Here is an 11,829-nt window from a genome sequence, read left to right on the forward strand (position 1 = left end):
AACCCATTCAACTGATTTAGCTACTCATGCATAAATAACAGAGAGTGAACAGATATAGAGAAGTAGATTTTATTTCAATAAATGAGTGGAGTACAAAATAACAATGGAAGTTAAAGATAGAGAGCCTGGTAGCAATTCCTTGCTGACCGAGGCGTTTACACTGTAATCTCTATTCAGTTCTAAAGATGTTCCTTCTTCCGCAGGCGTCGGCCCTCTCTCTGTCCTTGAAGCTTTCAGCGCTTTCCAAGCTTACCGGAACAATCTATCGGCACAACCTTCTCTCTTGCGTCCGCCTTAAAACGAAAGAAATCTATAAACAAGGGCGTATGAAACTTCAAATTAATGAATGGTGAACCCTTTTTCTGAAGGTTACCCTTGGTATTTATAGAACATCCAGGGTGAATACCGGCTTCTCTCTCATGATTGCACAGATGGGACGGCTTTAATTCTCCTGACTGGTGCACCGAATATTTGTCACCGAAAAGTTGAGTGTACTTGTTATCGTTAATCAGCTGTCAACTTAATTTGGATTCGACTGTCATCAGCTTTCTATCCCATCGCGATTAATTAGCCTTTCACCCAGATGTGACCACCATGTTGCGTTGACCAAGTTGCGGCGATCCTTCTCGAGTGAATATTTTCGAATACGATCACCGCAAAGCCTTGCGATGATGTTATGCTCAACCAATGATTTCCTATGATCGCAATTTACACCTTGCGTTATCGCATATTCTACACAAAAATAAGAAAATCAACTGTTCTAATGCGATAAACGCATGCGACCGCAATATTATGACCTTACCAACATTGGACGTAATTTGACATGTTTTATCAACGCAATCCAGCATTGTTTAAGAACTTAGCACTATGATAACGTGCATTAATGCCCGTTATCAACAATCCCTTACCAACTTCTTAAACCTCGCTCAGGCATTACTAAGCGATTCGTCAGTTTCTTATTCAAAATTTGTTATTAATTTCCTTCTCCTAATATTCTCAGTTGGTGGGAAATACTTCTTCATAAACTTTTCCACCACTTATTCCCATGAAGTGATCTCTTCTGGCTCGAGGGAATACGCCCATTTTCTTGCCTGATCACACAAAGAAAATGGAAACAGAGTTAGTCAAACTTCTTCAGTAGAGATATTCGGGAACACAAAAGTGTTGCAGATTTCTATGAAGCTTTGGAGGTGGGCGTACGGGTCCTCGCCACGCCGTCCTCCAAATTATCCTGCAGTCTGGATCATCTGCAGCATCATCGGTTGCATTTCGAATCGGCTTCCATCAAGGGCAGGCCTCATGATTCCTGGAGAGAAATCGTATAGGTTTGGCGATGCATAGTCCCTAATGGGCATATTATGATCGTTTGCCAGTAGGATTGGATTCGCCATGACGTTGTTTTCGTTTGGTGCTCCATTTCCAGGCTGCTCCGCCATATCGTCTTTATCTGGCTGTTGTTGTTAGCAGTTGTCTCTTAATCTTCTTCTGAACATCCTCTCAATCTCCAAGTCGTAATTCGCCAAAAAACTTGATGCGTTATTTTATAAAGTGAAAATGTGGAATGAGTTGCGGTGATGGAAATGCGTTGAGCAACAAGTTTTCTCAGTGAAATCCAAGTATAAACCCCACTGAGTTTCCTGATAAGTCCATGGTCGAACTTAGGGACTTGGGAAAACAATATGCGGTGGTAATTTCTTAGAAGACTTTGCGGTAACCAAATAAATCAATAGTTGTTTGGGTTGTTGTTTGCGGTAATAAAATAAATAAATGTGGCGAATTTGGGTAAAGGTTAATTATGCGGTAGATACACTGAGTATGCGGAGGAACGGGTTGAGAAGATCTTTAGCTAGCGTTTCCTAGGAATGCGTCAGACTATGCGATCATGCTACTCTCATGCAACAACAAATCATTTTCCAATGCAAATGCGGTGCTTCTAAGTCTAGGACGCATGTGTTGAGTGCAAAAATGTCCATAGAGCTTATTCCTAAGTCTCTACTCTTTTCCTATGCGATGATGCAAGATGCATACAAGAACAAGGTGACTGTACACAATCATATCCTATCACTAGGATGCATGCGATGCGTTGATAGCAAACAGTGTTTATTCCTAAGCTCCTATCTCTTGATTATGCATTCTAATCTGACTCTCCCGAGCCTAGATTCTAACCTGACTTTTCCAAGCATAGATCTTGTCCTTAGAATACCCTCCCGAGTATCTCTAATGGACGAATGAAGTATTCATAATACAAGATAATCGCATAGAGTGAATATCCCCAATTAAGCTAGCTAAGTACTTCTCAACCCATTCGACAGATTTAGTTACTCATGCATGTTAAACAGAGAGTGAACAGATATAAAGAAGTAAATTCCATTTCTATAGATAAGTTTGAGTACAAAATGACAATAGAAGTTAAAGATAGAGAGCCTGGTAGCAATCTCTTGCTTCCCAAGGCTTATACACTGTCAACTCTATTCTATTCAAAAGATATTCCTGCTTCCACAGGAACTAGCCCTCTCTCTGATCTTGAAGCTTCCGGCACTCTCCCAAGTTCACTAGAATGATCTATCGGCATAATCTTGCTTCTCTCACTTCCGCCTTAAAATAAAAGAAAATCTAAGAACAAGGCTAAACTATCTAAGGGAAAATTATCTAAGTATCTGAACTTGCTGAACCCTTTTTCTGAAGGTTGCCTTCGATATTTATAGAGCTTCAGGGTGAAAGGCGGCTTCTCTCTTATGATTGCACAGATGGGATGACTTTAATTCTCTGACTGATGCATCGAATATTTGTCACCGAAAAGCTGAGTGTAATTGTTATCGTTAGCGGCTTGTCAACTTAATTTGGATTCGATCGTCATCAGCTTTCTGTCCCATCGTGATTAATTATGTCTTTCAGCTAGATGCGCCCACCAAGTTACGCCGGCTCTATGCGGCGATCTTTCTTGAGTAGATGTTTGCGAGCAAAAATCACCATAAAGCCTTGCGGTAACGCTGCACTCATCCATTGATTTCTTGTAATCACGCTTTTCGCCTTACATCAACGCATATTCTGCATAAAAATACATAAGTTAACTGTTTCTATATGATGGATGCATGCGACCGAAAATTTTATGAACTTAATGCTTTTTGGACGCAATCTAACATATTTTATCAACGCAAACCTTCGTTTTTTAATAACTTAGCACTGTAATAATGTGCATTTTTGCCCGTTATCACCTGTTGGTGGTGTTTATTTCCTGTTCAGGGGTCGAGTGTATATTGGTTCTTATTCGAGGAGATTGCTGAGGAGATTACTATCCGAGTGTAGATTCATTCGTGTTGGTGAAGGATCATGTAGTGAGTTCAAGAGAACGAGAAAAATAGTTCTTCAAGGGTAAGTTCTCTTGAATCTTAGTATTTCCCTTTTGAAGCATGTTGTAATTTAGAGTTTTGCATAACTATTACTGTTTGATTGTAAATATGTACATTATGTCACAATGGGGTTTGCAACAATCTCGCTTCTGCTCACGGGTCTCTTTGTTAAGAGTTCCTTCAATAAAGACATTGCGTAGCAGGGAGATAGCTTTTGTGAAATTTTTTTAGCAAAATCATCAGTTCAATGAAGTCACCTAGAAGCGAGAGGATGAGATGAGAGCCCAATACCCGGAGCTATTCTAGGGGTAACTTTCGAGGACGAAAGTTCTGTAAGTGAGGAAGAATGTAACACCCGAAATTTTTGTTGCAATGTAATTTCGGTAGTTTATATTAATGGAGGACGTTTGTTGAATTTTGAAAATTTAAATGTAATTTTGGAAATTTATGTCGTCCAAATTTAATTTAAAATGAATGTCAAGAATTAATTTCATTTTTTGAAAGGAGATTAGTTAAATTCTTTTTTAATTGAAAATTTAAGAGAAAAAAAGGGGGTTAGAAGTTGGAAGGAAGAGAATAAAATAAAATAAGATAAGATTGTATAAAATTAAAATAAATATTTTATTGTATTATTTTTTATTTTTATTTTAATTTTATTTCCACCACCCCCCAATCTCCTTGCCTCCCTCGCTGAAGCCCTAGCTCCAGCCGCTGCAAACTTCAACACCTCCCGCTGCCACGAGATTCAACGCTTTCTGCCGCCTCCGAGTCACCGTGCATCGGAGTCCTAGCCACACCACCCATCCTTCGCACGGACTAGAGTCGAGTCGTCCCACGCCAACAGTCCATTGTCCACACCGTTTGCAAGACTCAGTTGCGCGTGTCGTCAGCCTCGCCGACCTTCAACTGAAGCTAGCCTTTGCACGTCGTCCCTCACCTCGGCTTCTTCACGCGTCATTCCAGCCGTGAGCGCCAGCTGTCTGTAGTCATCCACTTAGCCCCTGTCTCGCCTCGCCGACATCTTCTGATCAGTCGTCGGGTCCCGCACAACTTGACGGAATTTGGATCTTGGGTAGGTTTTTTTGTGAGGTTTTCTCAGGAAGTCTTGGATACACATTTAAGTTTGGTTCAGTCATATTGATACTCACTATGTTTCAATTTAGATCGAGGTTTCAAGGTGTCAAGAACTACTATCCAGCAACATAAGGTTCCGGAGTTATGACTTTTGGTATGTTTTGGTTTTCATTCTTCAAAGATTTTGGTTATCAAATGGATATTCGGTCAAATTGTGGATTAAATCTTGATTGTGGAAGATTAATTTGAGATTTCAAGGAGATTTGGAGCCACCGTCCGACAATATCAAAAGGGTTTTTTCACGCTTTGGTAAGTGTATTAAGCCTTAGAACCATTGATTTAAATATAGTGTGTTGGAATTTGGAGGTTCTACCCATTACTATTAAATTTGCATAGTCTGAGGCATTTGTTGGGAGATTGGGAGCAATTTTTTAAACAAGCTATACTTTGGGTAAAGAATATTTGAATTTGTTGGGATTTATTTTGGCAATATTTGGATAATTTTGTTTGAAATTAGGCCACTAATGTGGAAATTGAAATGGGTTAACATTTAGGGATTTGTTCAAGAATCCTACTCAAGATAAAGAGAGGACTTTGAATTGCTAATTTTCTTGGACTTAATTTGAGGTGAGTAATCTTACTACTAAAACTGTCGTAATGCCAGGTAAGGATAATTATGATTTATTGATATTTATGTATGCCTTCATTGACTGAGGTTTGAAAGGACTAGAGCCAGGTATTGATAATTATAATTTATTGAGGATATATTGATGGTTTGACGTTTATGTATGCCTTGCTGGCATGAAGGTTTAAAAGACTAGATGCGCATAGAGATGTTTGAATGCTAGCATCATTTGGGTATATTATTATTCTGGGAGATCCTGCTGAATCTAAGGATGATGAGATGTATATGTATGTTATAGAGGTATGATGACAAAATCTATATGTGTGTTATAAAAACATGATGATGAGATGTATATGTATGTTATAGAACCATGATGATGAGATGTATATGTATGTTATGGGACTAGGATGACGAGATGTATATGTATGTTATAAAACCATGATGATGAGATGCATATGTATGTTATAGAATCATCTTATGATACTGATGTTGGGATCGTGATAATGTCCTCACTGATTAGTTAGATACCCACTAGAGGTTGTGTGTCCTTCAGGATTCACTAGAGGTGATGGTTTCCTTCGGGATCCACCCGAGGTTGTGTTTCCTTTGAGATTTACTAGAGGTGGTGCTTTCCTTCAGGATTCACCAGAGGTTGTGTGTTCTTCAGGATTAACTAGAGTTGGTGGTTTCCTTCGAGATCCACCAGAGGTTGTGTTTCCTTCGAGATCCACCAGAGGTTGTGTTTTCTTCGGGATTCTCTAGAAGTGGTGCTTTCCTTTGAGATTCACCAGAGGTTGTGTTTCCTTCGGGATTCACTAGAGGTAGTGCTTTCCTTCGAGATTCACTAGAGGTTGTGTTTCCTTCGGGATTCACTAGAGGTAGTGCTTTCCTTCGAGATTCACTAGAGGTAGTGCTTTCCTTCGAGATTCACTAGAGGTTGTGTTTTCTTCTGGATTCACTAGAGATGGTGTCTTTGTTCACACGAGGTTTCCAGAGAAATGTGTTTTGTGGAGTTGAACTTGAGTTGGTGTTGATGTTGATTTGATGCGATGTGGTTCGATCTCTAATACTTGATCCTCTGATTCTCTCTTAGTTGGGTGAATGTGCTTGACTTGAAGAAGAAAAGCATCGAACGTTCTTGAAGTAGAAGTCTTGGAAGCTAGCTTGAAGTAGAAGTCTTGGAAAAGTCTTTGTGTCTTCAAGGGTCTTTTGTCTTCTAAGAGGGCTTCAGGAGAAAATGTTGTCCCTTGAAATGAGAAGAGTGTCTCTATTTATAGGGCTCTCTGATGGGCTTCATGGGCTTGGGTCTGGTTAGCCCATGGGTTTGGGTTTGGTTGGTCCATGGGTTTGGTCTTTGGGACCAATTAATTGGATTTAGGCCTGATTTGATATTTGAGTCAAATTCGACCTATTTTTGGGCTTAGTTGGACTTTGACCCAAATAATAATATCAAATTGAGTCCAATTATCTGATTCAATGGTCATGACAAAACCACGTAATGTCATCGAAATTTGTCTTTAACTTTAATTCGATACATATGTCAACTCCTAATTAGGCCAAATTCAATGATTTAGAATTTCATCATTAATTTAGTAAACGACGTGGCAACTTGTGATTGGTCCAAAATTTTATCCTTCAACAAATGCCCCTTTCGAGATTTATGCACGCTTATGGGTGGGTGAATTTCGAAAAAGATGAAGTTGTGATCGGAATTCAAATATATTTTTTCTTGAATTTAACCTCAAATGATGTGTAAGTCAAACTATGAATTCAGTACATAAGTTTAACTCAAATTTGGGATAAAAGGTGGAATATGGCGAAATTTTAACTTGACATTTTATTCATAATTCAATATCAAAGTTAATCATTTGAATTTTGATAAAATTTGGGATATGGCCAAATTTTAATTTGGGATGAATTTGACATCTATCTCTCTCACCACCCGATTTGGCTGGCTTGAATCTAGAATAAAATTTGAATTAGAATCTCCTCAAACTTTATAAAAAGTAATAAAATAATAATAATAATAACAATAATAATAATAATAATAATAATAAAAGGAAAATAGTATAACTTGAATTAGATTTTTTTTTCCTTAACCCACTTTATACTATTTAATTCCTTTCCTTTTTCCAAAAATAATTAATTCCTGTCATAACCTTTTTTTCCAAATTGAAAAATTTTTTGAATAAATTCCACGACAATACTTAAATCCTTGCACTTATACTTTAAATTCGAAATTCCAAACATGTCTTTCAACTAAGGACAATTACTGAAAAGGGAAAAGTTTTACATTATTAATAAATAAATAAATAAGTGTGGGATGCTACATACCAGGCAAAACGAGGTACTCAACACGCTTTTGGAGTCATCTAGCAGTTGTCCAGAAGGTATTGACTGGTTGGAGGAGTTCACCTCTAATTTTTATGTGTTGTGTGTTGCACACTTAATGTTATACTTCTCCACCCTCGACGTCCACATAAGCTATGCTAAAAATCGTGTAACACCTCATCGGGATAAGGAGTAGGATCTCGCCAAGGTTGGACAGTGTGAGTTGTTGTTGTGTTGTCCGAATCGATTTCGTCCCCTACTGCCATCTTGATTAATAAATCATCTCCTTCATGATCTTCTGCCTGCAATTATTTTCTTTCTCACTGGAACATAAGATCCACCGAAACGCCCTAGCAGGATTTGTATCGTTGTTTTAGCCATTGATGGGTGGAAGTTACTAAGGAGGAGAGGGAGAAAACGGTAATTTGAAAGAGAAAGAGACTGATAGTTGAGATGGAGAGAGAAGATGGTGGTGGATTACGGTGGAGAAGAAATTGCCCCTTTTTTTTATCTTTTTGTATATATATTTTATTATTTTTTTTTCTTTTTCACGTTTATTTTTTTTCTTTAAACAATATATTTTTTCCCTTCTCTTTTTGCTTTCTTTTTCTTTTCTGTTTTTTTTTTCCTCTTTTTCTCTCTTTTTTTTCTTTTCTTTTCTTTTCTTTTTCCCTTCTTTTTTTTTCTTTTCACATGTTTCTTTTTATTCCCCCTTTTTTAAGATTTTTTTTCTCTTTTTTTTCTCTCTGTTTTTTCTTTCTTTTTTTTTTTTAATTTTTTTCTACTCACTTGCCTCTTTACTATTTTTTTTTGTAGGTTTACTAATTTGCTCCCCTTGCTTTTTTGTAGAAGTTGAAGCGCAACTCAAGGGAGCACAATCATTTTTTTTATCTCTCTTAAAGAGTGGGTTTCTCCTCTCATAAGCTTTGTTTCGTAAATTTTTTTTTTTATAGAAATGTCTGGTTGTGTAACCGACTCTTTGGGTCATATAAGGATGACCCTGGCATGGTCTGTCTATTGTATCCCTGTTCTTCCTCGTGTTCATGCATCCTGATCGTCATGGGAGGGGCCCTGCAAAGGTTTATAACTCTCCCATTCAATCACCCTAGGGAGGATCTTGGAAAGGTCTGCCTTGTGCGTCGCTCGTGCTTCCTGGTCTTCATGGGAGGGGCCCCGCAAAGGCTTGCAACTCTCCCATTCGATCTTAGAAGGGTCTACTATGGTTCCCCTAGTTCCCTTTTTTTAGCAAATTGTCACGGAGGATAGGGTTTTTTTTTTAATAGTTGAAGCTTATCCCCCTATGACATTTTTTTTTTTTTTGCAGAACAATGGTTCACTTCGCCGAGCATGTTTTATCTAATGAGAGGCATCTCGTGATTCTTAAAGATCAGAGTCAGCCCATGAAGGAAGGACTTAGCCTTCCTGTGGCAAAATCATTAGCTGGTCCTTTCGCTGATCGCTAGCTAAGTCTAGATGACAACATAATCCTTTCCAAATTGTCGACGGAAGCACCCTTGACCCCAGGAGAGCATGCATGGATCCTGCGATCTTCTATTCATGAGGAGACCCCTAATCCATATTGAGTGCTAACTCTTAGACGTCACATAATTGAGGGTCAGGTCCGCTGGACCGTCAAGATGAAAGTCCCTAGAGAATTCGGCTTCATTGACTGTTACTGGGAGTGGCTTGAGGTTATAGAAGGTCAAAACAAGCGATTCCTTCGTGACATTAGTTTTCTTGGTGCAGTGATGGCCTCCTTGTACACATATGATCGTAATGGTGACATAGTTCGAGCTTTCTATGAAGCCTGGTGCCCTTCAACCAATACTCTTCATACCATGGCAAGCGAAGCATCAATTTCTTTATGGGACCTCTGGTTGCTCGAGGGCCTTCCGGTCAAACGAAGCTTTTATGAGGAAGTGGTTCCTTCCCTCAAAGAGCTAACCGGTCACTGCGACAAAGAGAGGTACTTGCCAAAACGTGTGAACACCCTTTTCAGGCGTATTTTTCGATAGTGTGCTCGCAGAGAGAAAATCACATGACTCCCTCGAAGCATGACTCCTCAATGTCTATTAGCTCCTGGATCTCTTTTTGGTTCCTAGGGCCTCACAAATATGACAAGCCTGTTACACAGAAGCAAAAGAAAGCCTCTCGGTCCTGGTCCATGCAAAATCCTAGCGATACGCATATCACATTTCGAGCTCGATCGAGCAGGGAAAACATGTTATTCGTGGAGCTAGAGGTAGAAGACGAGTTGAAGGAAAAAACCTATCTGGTCGCCTTTCTATCTTGCTGGTTATGTCTTTTTGTATTTCCCCAGAAGGGAGGTTACCTTCGCCCCGGGGTCTTCAGAATGGTTAGTGATGGCTCACGGGATGTTTATAGTCTCGCTTGGCCAACATCTATCATGGCCTAGGGCTGATAGCAAAGGCTTCGAACCCGGTTGGACGTATGGACTTTCACTTCCCCATGCATTATGTCCGTAGTTGGCTGGCCCATTACTTCAATATGCATTACCCTGTTCCTGCAGTTGTTCGAGGTCTCAAGATGGCTTGCTTTTCTTGCAAAGGTGGCTCGATTTACTTCGACGAGTACGAGGTGATAACGGGCAAAAATGCACGTTATCATAGTGCTAAGTTCTTAAACAATAAGGGATTGCATTGATGAAATATGTTAAATTGCGTCCATTAAGCATAAATTCTATAATATTGCGGTCGCATGCGTCAAAGGCATTAGAATAGTTGATCTTTATATTTTTGTGCAGAATATGCGTTAACACAATGCAAAGATTGCGATCATAGGAATTCATTGGTCGAGTGCAACTTCACCGTAAGGCTTTGCGTTGATCGTACTCGCACACATTTACCCGAGAAGGATCGTCGCAACTTGGTCAGCGCAACATGATGGGCGCATCCGAGTGAAAGGATAATTAAGAGCGATGGGACAAAAAGCTGATGATAGTCGGATCCAAATTAAGTTGACAGCTGATAACGGTCACAAAGTACATTCAGCTTTACTGGTGACAATTATCCGGCGCATCAGTCAAGAATTAAAGTTGTCCCATCTGTACAACCAGGAGAGAGAAGCCGCCTTTCACCATGGATGCTCTATAAATACCAAGGGCATCCTTCAGAGAAGGGGTTCACCACGTTCACCACTTTTACAATCTCTTGTCCCAGTTCGCACGTCTTCGTTTTTAGTTCTCTTTCATCTTAAAGCGGACGCGAGGGAGAAAGTTGTGTCGGTAGATCGTTCTGGTAAGCTTGGGAGAGCGTCGGAAGCTCCAAAGACAAAGAAGGGGCCGACGCTTGCAGAAACGGGAATAACTTTAGATCAGAATAGAGATTTTAGTGTAAAAAGCCTCGGTCAGCAAGGAATTGCTACCAGGCTCTCTACCTTAAACTTCCATTGGCATTTTGTACTCAACTCATTTATAAGAATGGAATTTCTTTCTCTATATCTGTTCACTCTTTGTGATTCACGCATGAGTAGCTAAATTAGTTGAATGGGTTGAGAAGCATTTAGCTAGCACAACTATGGAATCTTCATTCTTTGCAATTATCTTGTTTATGTATGCTTCATTCGTCCATTAGAGATACTCGGGAGGGTAACCTAAGGACAGGATCTAGATTTAAGAAGGTCAAGTTAGAATCTAGGTTTGAAAGAACCAGATTAGAACACATAAACGAGAGATAGGCACTTAGGAATGAGCACTATTTGTTATTAACGCATCGCATGCATCTTAGTGATAAGATATGATTGTATGCGGTCACCTTGCTTTCATGCATTTGCATCAATGCATAGGACAAGAGTAGAGACTTAGGGATAAGCTCTATGGACACTTTGCATTCAACACATGCGTCCTAGACTTAGGAGCATCGCATTTACATTGGGAAATGAATTGCTGTGCATGGTTGTAAAATGATCGCATAGTCTGACGCATTCTCGAGTAACGCTAGCTAAAGATCTTCTCAACCCATTCACCGCATACTCATTGCATCTATCATCGCAACTGTCTTTCTCAAATCCATCACATTTATTTATTTCTTTTTCATAAACGCAAACAACAAACCAAATACTTCATTTATTTACCTGGCTACCACAAAGTTTTCATCAAAATTACCAACGCAATCTATTTTCACAAGTCCCTGTGTTCGACTCTGGACTTACCAGGAAACTCAGGGGATTTTACACTTGAATTTCGTTGGGAAAACATGAGTGCACAATGCAATCCATCAATGCATATCATCCGTATTTCCATTCAATAAAATAACGCATCACGAGGCACAGGAATTGATCCATAGCGGAGCCAGTATTCAATGGCACGTAAGCATTCTGAAAAGGAGCAGCCATGAATGCCTAACTGACGGTAGAGACCTATCTTTTCTGAAGTCCAGTTATTTCTCCAACATGCGATTAGGCTACTTATCCTCCCAGTGTGGGAATGTT

General features: G+C 39.4%; 1 long non-coding RNA gene across 1 annotated transcript; it reads left to right on the plus strand.

Moving 5' to 3' along the window:
• Nucleotides 1-3,964: 3,964 nt before the first annotated feature.
• LOC120075012 (uncharacterized) lies at nt 3,965-5,030 on the plus strand. Its single transcript, XR_005481181.2, has 2 exons — nt 3,965-4,422; nt 4,514-5,030. It is a non-coding gene; the product is annotated as an uncharacterized LOC120075012 (long non-coding RNA).
• Nucleotides 5,031-11,829: the final 6,799 nt, after the last annotated feature.

The sequence above is a fragment of the Benincasa hispida genome, chromosome 4, assembly GCF_027475165.1.
Source record: "Benincasa hispida cultivar pf3 chromosome 4, pf3_genome.v1.1, whole genome shotgun sequence".
In the NCBI taxonomy this organism is placed as follows: Eukaryota; Viridiplantae; Streptophyta; class Magnoliopsida; order Cucurbitales; family Cucurbitaceae; genus Benincasa; species Benincasa hispida.